This window comes from Papaver somniferum, chromosome 3 (assembly GCF_003573695.1).
Source record: "Papaver somniferum cultivar HN1 chromosome 3, ASM357369v1, whole genome shotgun sequence".
NCBI lineage: Eukaryota > Viridiplantae > Streptophyta > Magnoliopsida > Ranunculales > Papaveraceae > Papaver > Papaver somniferum.
This window is the reverse complement of record NC_039360.1, coordinates 165,627,899-165,637,750: the sequence shown is the minus strand read 5'-3', so window position 1 is coordinate 165,637,750 and position 9,852 is coordinate 165,627,899. Positions and strand designations below refer to the sequence as shown.

Below are 9,852 nucleotides of genomic sequence, written 5' to 3'. Positions count from 1 at the left end.
CTTCGGCACCAACATCATGACAACCTGCGGGATTAATTTCACCACCAAATCCGCTGCCACCAGCGGTAGTATTCCCTTCAACAAATTCTTCATCATCATGACCTCGAGGGGATGTATCAGTACGCTCTTCCATATCAGACATATCTTCATCCTCTCCAAGCTCAGTTACAGGACTGTTAACTTCTTCATAAACCTCCGCCTCCTCGATTGTTGCGGTGGTGGACTGCTTGGGATTTATCCTCCTCTTCTTTGTCTCCTAAAAAGACAAGGCACAAGAATAAAAATCCCTGACTTAGAAAAGAATTAAAACTGCCTCAACTAAAGAACAAGGCATATGGAAATCTTACCTCGACAACCGCAGCATTCTTCGCCTGAAGATCAGCATCGGAACTCTCTTCGTCATCTCCATCAACAACATCAAGGGAATATTGGAAATTCATGCCCTCAAAATTCAAATGCCAAGGATGGAAATTCCCATAACGAGAAGGAAGAGACGCACGTATCTGGCTATCTGCGGTAGGACGCCATCCCTGCGGACTTGGAACCCACCCCCAAGCCCATGAACCAACAACCTCAATAACAGTTGTGTGCCATTCATAGTCATGATCACGCTTGATCCGCTCACGAGTAGGAAACACCAGTTTGTTAGTAGAATTCTCTGTACTCGGGACATACTTCACCGTAGCACCACTTACTTCACTCAGAAGGCGGATCTCACCACGAGGAGCGACAATATTCCGAAGACTCACACTCCACGGTTTACCATTCCTACTGTTAACATAGTCACTAAAAGACTTGTTAAAATTCTCAGGCGTATACCACTCCCTTTCCTCAGGATTGGGTACATAAAGAGTCATCATTGTCTCTCCTTTGCTCCGAAGATACACTCCCTCAGTGCACGAAGATAATTCCCATGAAGTTGGGAAATAGAGCGACAGTGTGTGTTCTTCGAAGAACCCTCTCGACCAGCCAGCATATCATAATAAAAAGAATCCCCAGACTTGTACAAAGAAAACATAAGACCCACTTCAAAGGCCCCTACCGTGGTCAGAAGATGAAATTCATCAAACTTGTATGTCGATATCATCTCATAAGTATTATCATCATCAGCAGCGTAAAAACGAACATCGAATAGCTGAAGACCATGCTTTTCCTTGAAAACCTCCAGATCAATATGTTTGAAGGTCACTTTCTTCTCCCCAACAGCGACGCTACGTATTTCCTGAGAAATATATTCCTCCTCCACGGTATTAGGCGCAGAACCCTTCGAAGGGTTTCTATCGGAAGCTTTCCTCTTAGGATGAACTTTAGATGCATCAGTCTTCGAAACCACTTCTTTCGAAGACCTCCTCTTGGGTTCAGACACTGGAGGGGAAGGTAGAGGATGTTGATGATACGCGGATGGAGTCGCCACTGACTGAAGAGGTAGGACATCCCGCGTTCTCTTAGGTTCATCACGCGGATTAACTAAAGGACGAGAAACAGCATACCGGGATCCAGGAGCCTCTTTTGGCCGGTCCCCCTTTTCTGTATTCCCTCTATGCGACCCACCCCTTTTAGAAGTTAAGTTCCTCTGACCAGAAGAATACGAAACCCTATGAACGCGGGCATCACCTTGGGAAGATTTAGACGAACCGCCACCAGGCGGAGAAACATCAGGATCCCTACGTTGAGGAGATCTACGCGGACTAGGCGGTGGAGTTTGATAAGAAACCCGCGGATGGTCAGCCATGTGTGCGTAGTACACAAACAAGTTTCAGATTTCCGCGGAGACAAAACGAAAATCAAAAAACCGAATTTCATTCAGTTCTTCATAATCATGAACCAGATGGAAAATAAGAACAAAACCTAAATAAAAAGGGGAAATAACAAATAGGGGCAAGCATGCACGAAGGAAGATACCATTACTGTTTGTAATGACGAACAGGGGAAATCATACACACATCTATATATATGTTCTTCATCACAAACACATATAGCAACAACCGAAAACGAATATATTTTTCAAAATATAATCAAACACAGTAGAACCACTTACCTATAAAGGAAAAATCAGGGTCGTGAAGAAAGCCTCGACGAACAACAGCAGCAGCAGAAAGCTTCGAGGAACAACAACAACAACAACAGCAGAAAAGCTTCGAGGAACAACAACAGCAGCAGCAACAAAGACAAAAACAACAGTAGCAGCAACAACATTTAATAACAAGGAAACAAAAGCAGAGAACAAAAAATAAAAGTTCTAAGGAAAGAGAAGGAATGAAATTTATGACTAGAGAATTTTCATATTCCTTCTCATATATATATACAAAAAGAAATAAAACCGCCCCACTAACCAAGAAGAAGTTATTGCAAGTAGTGGGGAACGTGCCCTAAAATCTAGGAAAATAATAAAGAGAAGATGAAGAGAGTAACGCGTTTTTTCTTCCCACTTAGACTAACCGCCCAGTAGGATGAAAAGGGGCAAATTGTAGGTACACATTTCATCTTCCGCCACGTGTCAACAAAGACACGCGTGGAGGACATGCGGCTGAGAGCATCAAGATATGATATCACACGTGGACAGCCAAGAGACGCACCCTGTCAAGATAGCGTCGCCACCCACCAGATCCAACGGTAGAGGATCGAGAAGACAGAAACACTAGAACACTGCGAAGCACTGGGGGATAACCCAAGAGATACTTTATCCTATCCCCAGAAAGATCAAGGGATAGCCAGACTGACGCAGACAAGACAGGGGCAGAGGAAAGCTGTCTACCGCGGACAGACATCTCAACTACCCGCATTAAATACCCTCAAACAACATACGTGTCAGTCAGCCTGTGGAGGAAGCGCTGAATATTCAAACGGAACACGCAGAGAAAACCAAGAACACGAAGACCTCTGCGTAAGCGGTACAAGACACAAGAGGATAAGGTTATAACGGGCTTCAGAGGTGGACCCCACGTAACCACCCTATAAATACCCCTCTCTCCCAAGTGAAGAGGGGGCGGAAAAAAACATTAAGGAGAGAATAGGAGAGACATAGAGAGATAGAGAAAGTGTAAGTGAAGTCCCTCCCGCTACGCAGGCCTATGTTGATCTCAAAGTCATTCGACTATTTCTGTAACTTTCATACATATAATGAAAAACCCAAACACGCAGACAGAGAATCATATAAGTTAATCGTTTCATCTATGTTCATGCATTTATACTTTTCATGTTCAATTCGATACTTATGGTATATCATGTTCGTACATTTTATATTTCATCCACTATTTATCTTATTGTATGAGCTAAGGACAATGATTGTAATTGATGAGACAAGGAATAGTATTAGAACTCTGAGTCAAGGATTCGATATAACCAATCCATTCTCTTCAGGCGCAGCCTATTTACTGTATTGTCATGAGTCTGGGCGCATTGTTTGTGAATGCTCAGATGACATTGATCTGTGTGTTCACACTCACATTATTTTTCCTGGAATAATTTGAGAGTATAAGATCTCTCAAAGCATCTTCTACCTTCATCCATTGTTCATCAGTGAGAGAACGCCAAATTTGATGTGGTTCAGTGAAAACCATTGTACCAAGCTTTAGTAACATCTTTTCCTTCTCATTGTTCACATTTAAGGCAAGCAAGATCAAAATCAAACGCGAGAAAGCCGTGTAAGATGATATAATCTTCAACCAATCATCGTAGAGATTAAACAGAAGCATTTGCAGCTCAGTGGCCTTCAGAATTAGATCACCAAATTTCTCAATCTTCAAGCAAGCCTGGAATGGCAGCTGCAACTCACTGCCTTTGAAGTAAATGGACCTCCAGAGGGTCAAGCATTCTCTTATGAGTAACAATAATCTGCTTTGGCTGCTCTTCAACAAGAAAGAACCGCACGGGAGCAGCTACTTCCTCTGCAGTTTTCCACTTGGCAAGCGGACTGAAACAATTCTGCCCATCCCACACACTCGTATCGTATGGATGACCTTCAGAAACAATTGACCAGTCCTTGGATTGAAAATAAAAATAGCACCATTGATGGGTTTTGACGTGAGATTCCCTTCAAATGTTTTGTGCGTTCTTATATAATATACATTGGTTTCATCAGCAAACCATATTATTTGGTTGCTGAAAATCTCCCCATCGTTTGACAGATATGGTTCTGCAGGCTCAGAAGAATACAGTTGTAACCCCTTCCTGATGTGCTCCCTCAGAACATACAAAGATGGATTTGACTTCATGTTCTTATTCATGGATTGAGCGAGAAGCGGCTTTTATCCAAATGCAGAATGCAAATTGTTGGGAAAATTGGCATCCCGAGCGTTGCGGAAATCAGGATCACCTTTATGGGAGAAATTATAAGAAAGAGACAGAAGATAAAGAAGCACACACAACCACAACACAAGATATACGTGGTTCACCTTTACAGTCTACATCCACGGCCAACACCACCAGAAAAACTTCCATTAAATCAAAGACCATTATATGCTCTTTCTGCAACTAAGATAAGAACCATAGAGTTAACAAGACATACCCGAGTACACCATTGAAGAAACCATAGAAATAAATTCTCTAACCATTCCTCAAACCAGCCTCGTGTCTTCTACATCTTCTTTACAGCTGCTAGTAACAGAGGAGAAACATGGAAACACTAGAAACTAGGTTTAGGTCAAAGCCCCAAACCCTAAACACTAGAACACCAAAATCCTCTCTCTACAAGTTTTTCTCTCACAACGATATTGACCTCCACGGTAGCACACGATCCTCCCTGACAAAGAGACCAAAATCATAAGCACAAGGATTTACCACTCTTCTAGGTTGGATTATCTATAACTCTACAATTCTAGTCCTGTATATAGAGACACAAACTTGGCCTTTAAGAATCCCTAACTTTGGGAACAAGTTTTCCTAACTTAGCTCTTAAGAATTCCCAAACATTAGGAACAAGTTTAGTCAAGATAGAGTTTGACTTGTGGCCAAACTAATAACCTATTAAGTCCCACAATTCTCCACCTCGGATCATGCTATCAAGCATGAGACGATCACAGGAAACCACCTCCATATTCCGCCAAAGTTTTCCACCATCTCTATATATCCGTAGAATTACTTTTGAAGCTCGCATCTTCATCTCTATATATACGAACTTTCATCTTCATAGAACCATCTCTTCGACCAAAATACCATGATATTGATAAAAGTCTTCAAACCATCTCCTTTATGAAGAACAATTGTGAAATTGATCATGTTTCACAAACACCATGAAAATATTCAATCACCATCAACGAATCCTTGCACAGACTCCACCATTGATCAACAAGAAAACCATCCAAAAGAATCACCATTAGCTCCACCTAACCAGTAAGCTAATTACATATTGAACTCTAATCCAGAAAGGAAGAATCAGCTTCAATATCATACTCCAGTACATGTCATGAGTACCGCGTATCTGAAATAAACCATCAGACATCTCCACCGTGATTAACAGGCTTAATCCTTTAAGTGATTCTCAAAGCCATCACCAACCTGAAACACTTTTTACCACCATCACACCAAACATACTCGCTCAGAATATATACCATGTGAATGCCCATATTGCCGTGGTACATGCTTCCGAGATCAGGCACATTCTTGATATTACGTGCAAGCCATCAAGAATACTTTAACATAGACTTAAGAACATAAATCCACAACATCTCGTGTATAACTTCAAAGCGTTGCTGGACTTGCTTCTACATCAGACCTCACAGTCTCATCCTTTCTTCAAAATTTGTAACCCATTATTTATAGTGTATGATTACTAACACTCTTCAAGAAGTAAATATATATTCCACCTCATTCATCCTTATTTTGCATCCCGTACTACATCATAAAACAATTTGAAGAACATAAACTTCTACCAAGTTGAACGTCCCCGATTTGTAAATCACATCACAAATCCATCTTTGTGTAAACACCGGTTGAAACATTATCTTCAAAACATATTTCTCCACCCGAACAATAAATCATCGTTCAATTCCAGGTTCAATCACACCAGCCCGTCCTTGGCTCTGATACCAATTGTTAGGAAAATTGGCATCCCGAGCGCAGCGGAAATCAGGATCACAAAGGGCAATTGGTGATTTATACCAAATATGGGAGAAATTATAAAAAAGAGTCAGAAGATAAAGAAGCACACACAACCACAACACAAGATATACGTGGTTCACCTTTACAGGCTACATCCACGGCCAACACCACCAGAAAAACTTCCATTAAATCAAAGACCATTATATGCTCTTTATGCAACTAAGATAAGAACCAAAGAGTTAACAAGACATACCCGAGTACACCATCGAAGAAACCATATAAATCAATTCTCTAACCATTCCTCAAACCAGCCTCGTGTCTTCTCTTCTACATCTTCTTTACAGCTGCTAGTAACAGATGAGAAACATGGAATCACTAGAAACTAGGTTTAGGGCAAATCCCCAAACCATAAACACTAGAACACCAAAATCCTCTCTCTACAAGTTTTTCTCTCACAACGATATTGACCTCCACGGTAGCACACGATCCTCCCTGACAAAGTGACCAAAATCGTAAGCACAAGGATTTATCACTCTTCTAGGTTGGATTATCTACAACTCTACAATTCTAGTCCTATACATAGAGACACAAACTTGGCCCTTAAGAATCCTAACTTTGGGAACAAGTTTTCTTAACTTAGCTCTTAAGAATTCCCAAATTTTAGGAACAAGTTTAGTCAAGATAGAGTTTGACTTGTGGCCAAACTAATAACCTACTAAGTCCCACACAAATTCAATGCAAAATCAATACCATCCATCACTCCAGTCGGCGAAGGATAGATAAACATATATGGCTTCTCTTTACGGTGGCACTTGAACTAGTCAGTAGAGGAAGCAACTCCAAGGAGTGTATTCTGTTGGGACACCGACACCAAATAGAATTACGGGTGCTTTTAGTAATTAGTTTGGGGTTATTTCCTTGCATTACAAGTATTGATTATTATAAATATATAGTTTTTTTTAGGGTTTGAATAATCGAAGAAAATTAATGAAAAAAATTTAAGTAAGTTGTGCTTATTATGGTGGCTAATCTCAAATCAACGGATCAAATGGTTGCTATGGTTTGTGTTAGTATTAGGGTCTTGTGTGATTAGTATCAGGATCCTATCATCTGGTATCAGAGCCAACCACCACAACCCATGCCCGCTCCACGGAAGGGGTGACCTATAGGCTAGATTAAAGTGTTGGGGCACCTATGTATGGGCGTAGTTGTCACCCGCATTGAATACTGATAGGGGAGTGAAGCCGCCATAAGAGAAAGGGCTACCTTCGGATCACTGTCGATAGAGTGGGCCAACGAGGATGTTGGGTCTGGAAGCGTGGTGGGATGTTGGGATCCTAGTCCCACATTGGTTAGATGGGGCTTAATTGGTAGTTTATAAGTCAATGGGTTCTCTCTTCTAGTCAACCGGTTTTCGAGTTGAGTTCTACCCATGGGCTTATGACGAGTTTAGGTTCGGTACCCTATATCATCCGATGCCAGAGTTAAGGCCTTGATAGCATCTCAAAATATATCGAGCACTGGGCTACAGACTATGCAAGTACAAAATAAAGTTTCTACATCATCTTTGTCATCAACGGTAGTCGAGAATGATGTTTATTCAGTCGAGATTGTTGAAGAAACTTGTCATGGATTGCGGAATGAAGAGAATAAAGAGAAAGAAATTGACAAGGTAACAGTTTCTAAGCAAGACTATTCCATCCCTTCCGAAGAAAAACAAGATGTCTCACACTATAGGCATGTAAATGATGAAAAGAATATAGGCGTGAAGGTTACCATTAGTGTCGTGAATCCAGTTTCCATTTCTCCGACCAAGTTCTCCCTTCCCGAAATTGGCTTTTGCACTGAATTGCACTGCCATCGTGAAAACAATGTTCCACTTGAATCTAATGCCCGTCTTAATCCAGGTGAGGTTGGGGTTACATTTACACGACAGAACCTGACGTAAATGTTGGGACCACTGGACAACTTGATCATGGGAAATCTACATTACCCATTAGACACGCTAGTCGGGAGGAAACTAAACTAACTGCTGCAATTAAAAAGTTTCTTCCAGAAGAAGGCAAATCTAAGGTTATTGCTTTTGATGAGACACAGATAGGAATTGCACCTGCGTCAAGATCAGACCTTGGGGACAAGGTCCTATTCAAGGAGGGTGGAAAGATAATCCATCTGAGGTTTACTATAACGATCTCTACATACCGGATACAGGGTCAAGTTCTTTTTCTCAACCTTCTAATTGCCAAGTTTTCGACAATGAGGAACTTCGTGAAGATGGTGTTAGGAAGTCTAAGTTATTCGTCACTTCGGAAGATTCAAAAGTATTTTCCGGAGCAACAATTATGGACTAGATTGTCTGTATATATACTGATGTTAAATGGAACAGAGAAGGAACGATATATTTAAGCTCTTACGACCGTCCAATGATTGAATTCATAGAAGCAGCCACAGTCATGTATGATTATTACATGACGCACCAAAAGGGTCAGTTAATTTCTGGACAAGGGCAGGGACGCCATGTAAACTCTCTTGCATTCAGGATATTTGATCGTGGAAAAATATTCCAACTTATGAATTTAATGGCCAAGTGTACAAATACACTTGGAGACCAGGGATATTTCAGATCAGAATTGCCACCTAATGTTGCAGCTGTCCAAGTCATAATGATTCATATGTCCAACAAAAATGCTAACTCTCAAGCCGTTTGCGCTGCTCTAGATACGCGACTAATTGGATTAATTGTTCCCTTGTACGGGACAAGCTTATCAAGACTATGGAAGCCACCTTGGCTTGTAATTGCGAAATGTGATATATCATTTTGTCTTGCGATCCAACTTGAGGACAAGTTGTGTTTCAAGGGCTTGGGGATGTTGGAACACCAACACCAAATAGAATTACGGGTACTTTTAGTAATTAGTTTAGGATTATTTCCTTGCATTACAAGTATTGATTATTATAAATATATAGTTTGTTTTAGGATTTGAATAATCGACGAAAATTAATGAAACAAATTTAAGTAAGCTCTGCTTACTACGATGGTTGATCTCGAATCAACGGATCAAATGGTTGTTATGATTTGTATTAGTATTAAGGTCTTGTATGATTAGTATTAGGATCCTATCATATTCGAGCAAACTTTTCCAGGGTATTCTCATCTGAAATCCATTATTCCGTTAGATTCTTGTGAATCTCGGCTGTATCATCAGCATCTTCAAGACTACTAGTAGTACTGCAGTATTTCATCATTATAGACTTCCATTTCCTGAATTCCCAACAGAAATCAAAGAGTTAACAACAATAACAAGAAAAGAAGCATGCGATGCATTTACAACACTGTTTGGATTAGCTAAACAGCGTAGAGGTTGGTATTCTGCTAGTGCTTGATGGTTGGTATTCTAAATCAGAGGGAAAGCACGGGGCCAATTGGGCCTTGGAATTAACTTAATGAGCACATTCTCAAATAATTTCCAATGACTAGATTTTAAATAATTGAAAAGCAATCAATTTTAAGGCAAATTCAGGAATTCGGTCCTATACAATTGTCGACAAGGACCTAGCTGAAGCAATCATGATTTTGATTTCTAATGGCCCCGTTGATTTATATTACCTCGATCTAATGTGAGGTTGATTTTGAATGTCAAGGTAATTGAAAATCATTTTGAAGATTTATAAGAGTGCCTCAAGGAAACTTTATTGTAGCTAATACCATCACAATCTAAAAGATGGAAATGTAATGACTTCCCAGACCTAAAATGTTCATGAGGTGGGTTGCCAGAAACTTCTCGATGATGAAGACACCGATGACAAAGAGCC

The 9,852-nt window shown here is 40.5% G+C and overlaps 1 pseudogene; it reads right to left on the bottom strand.

The window, feature by feature from the left end:
- Positions 1 to 3,413: 3,413 nt before the first annotated feature.
- LOC113360298 lies at positions 3,414 to 6,826 on the bottom strand (annotated as a pseudogene).
- Between the last annotated feature and the right edge of the window lie 3,026 nt (positions 6,827 to 9,852).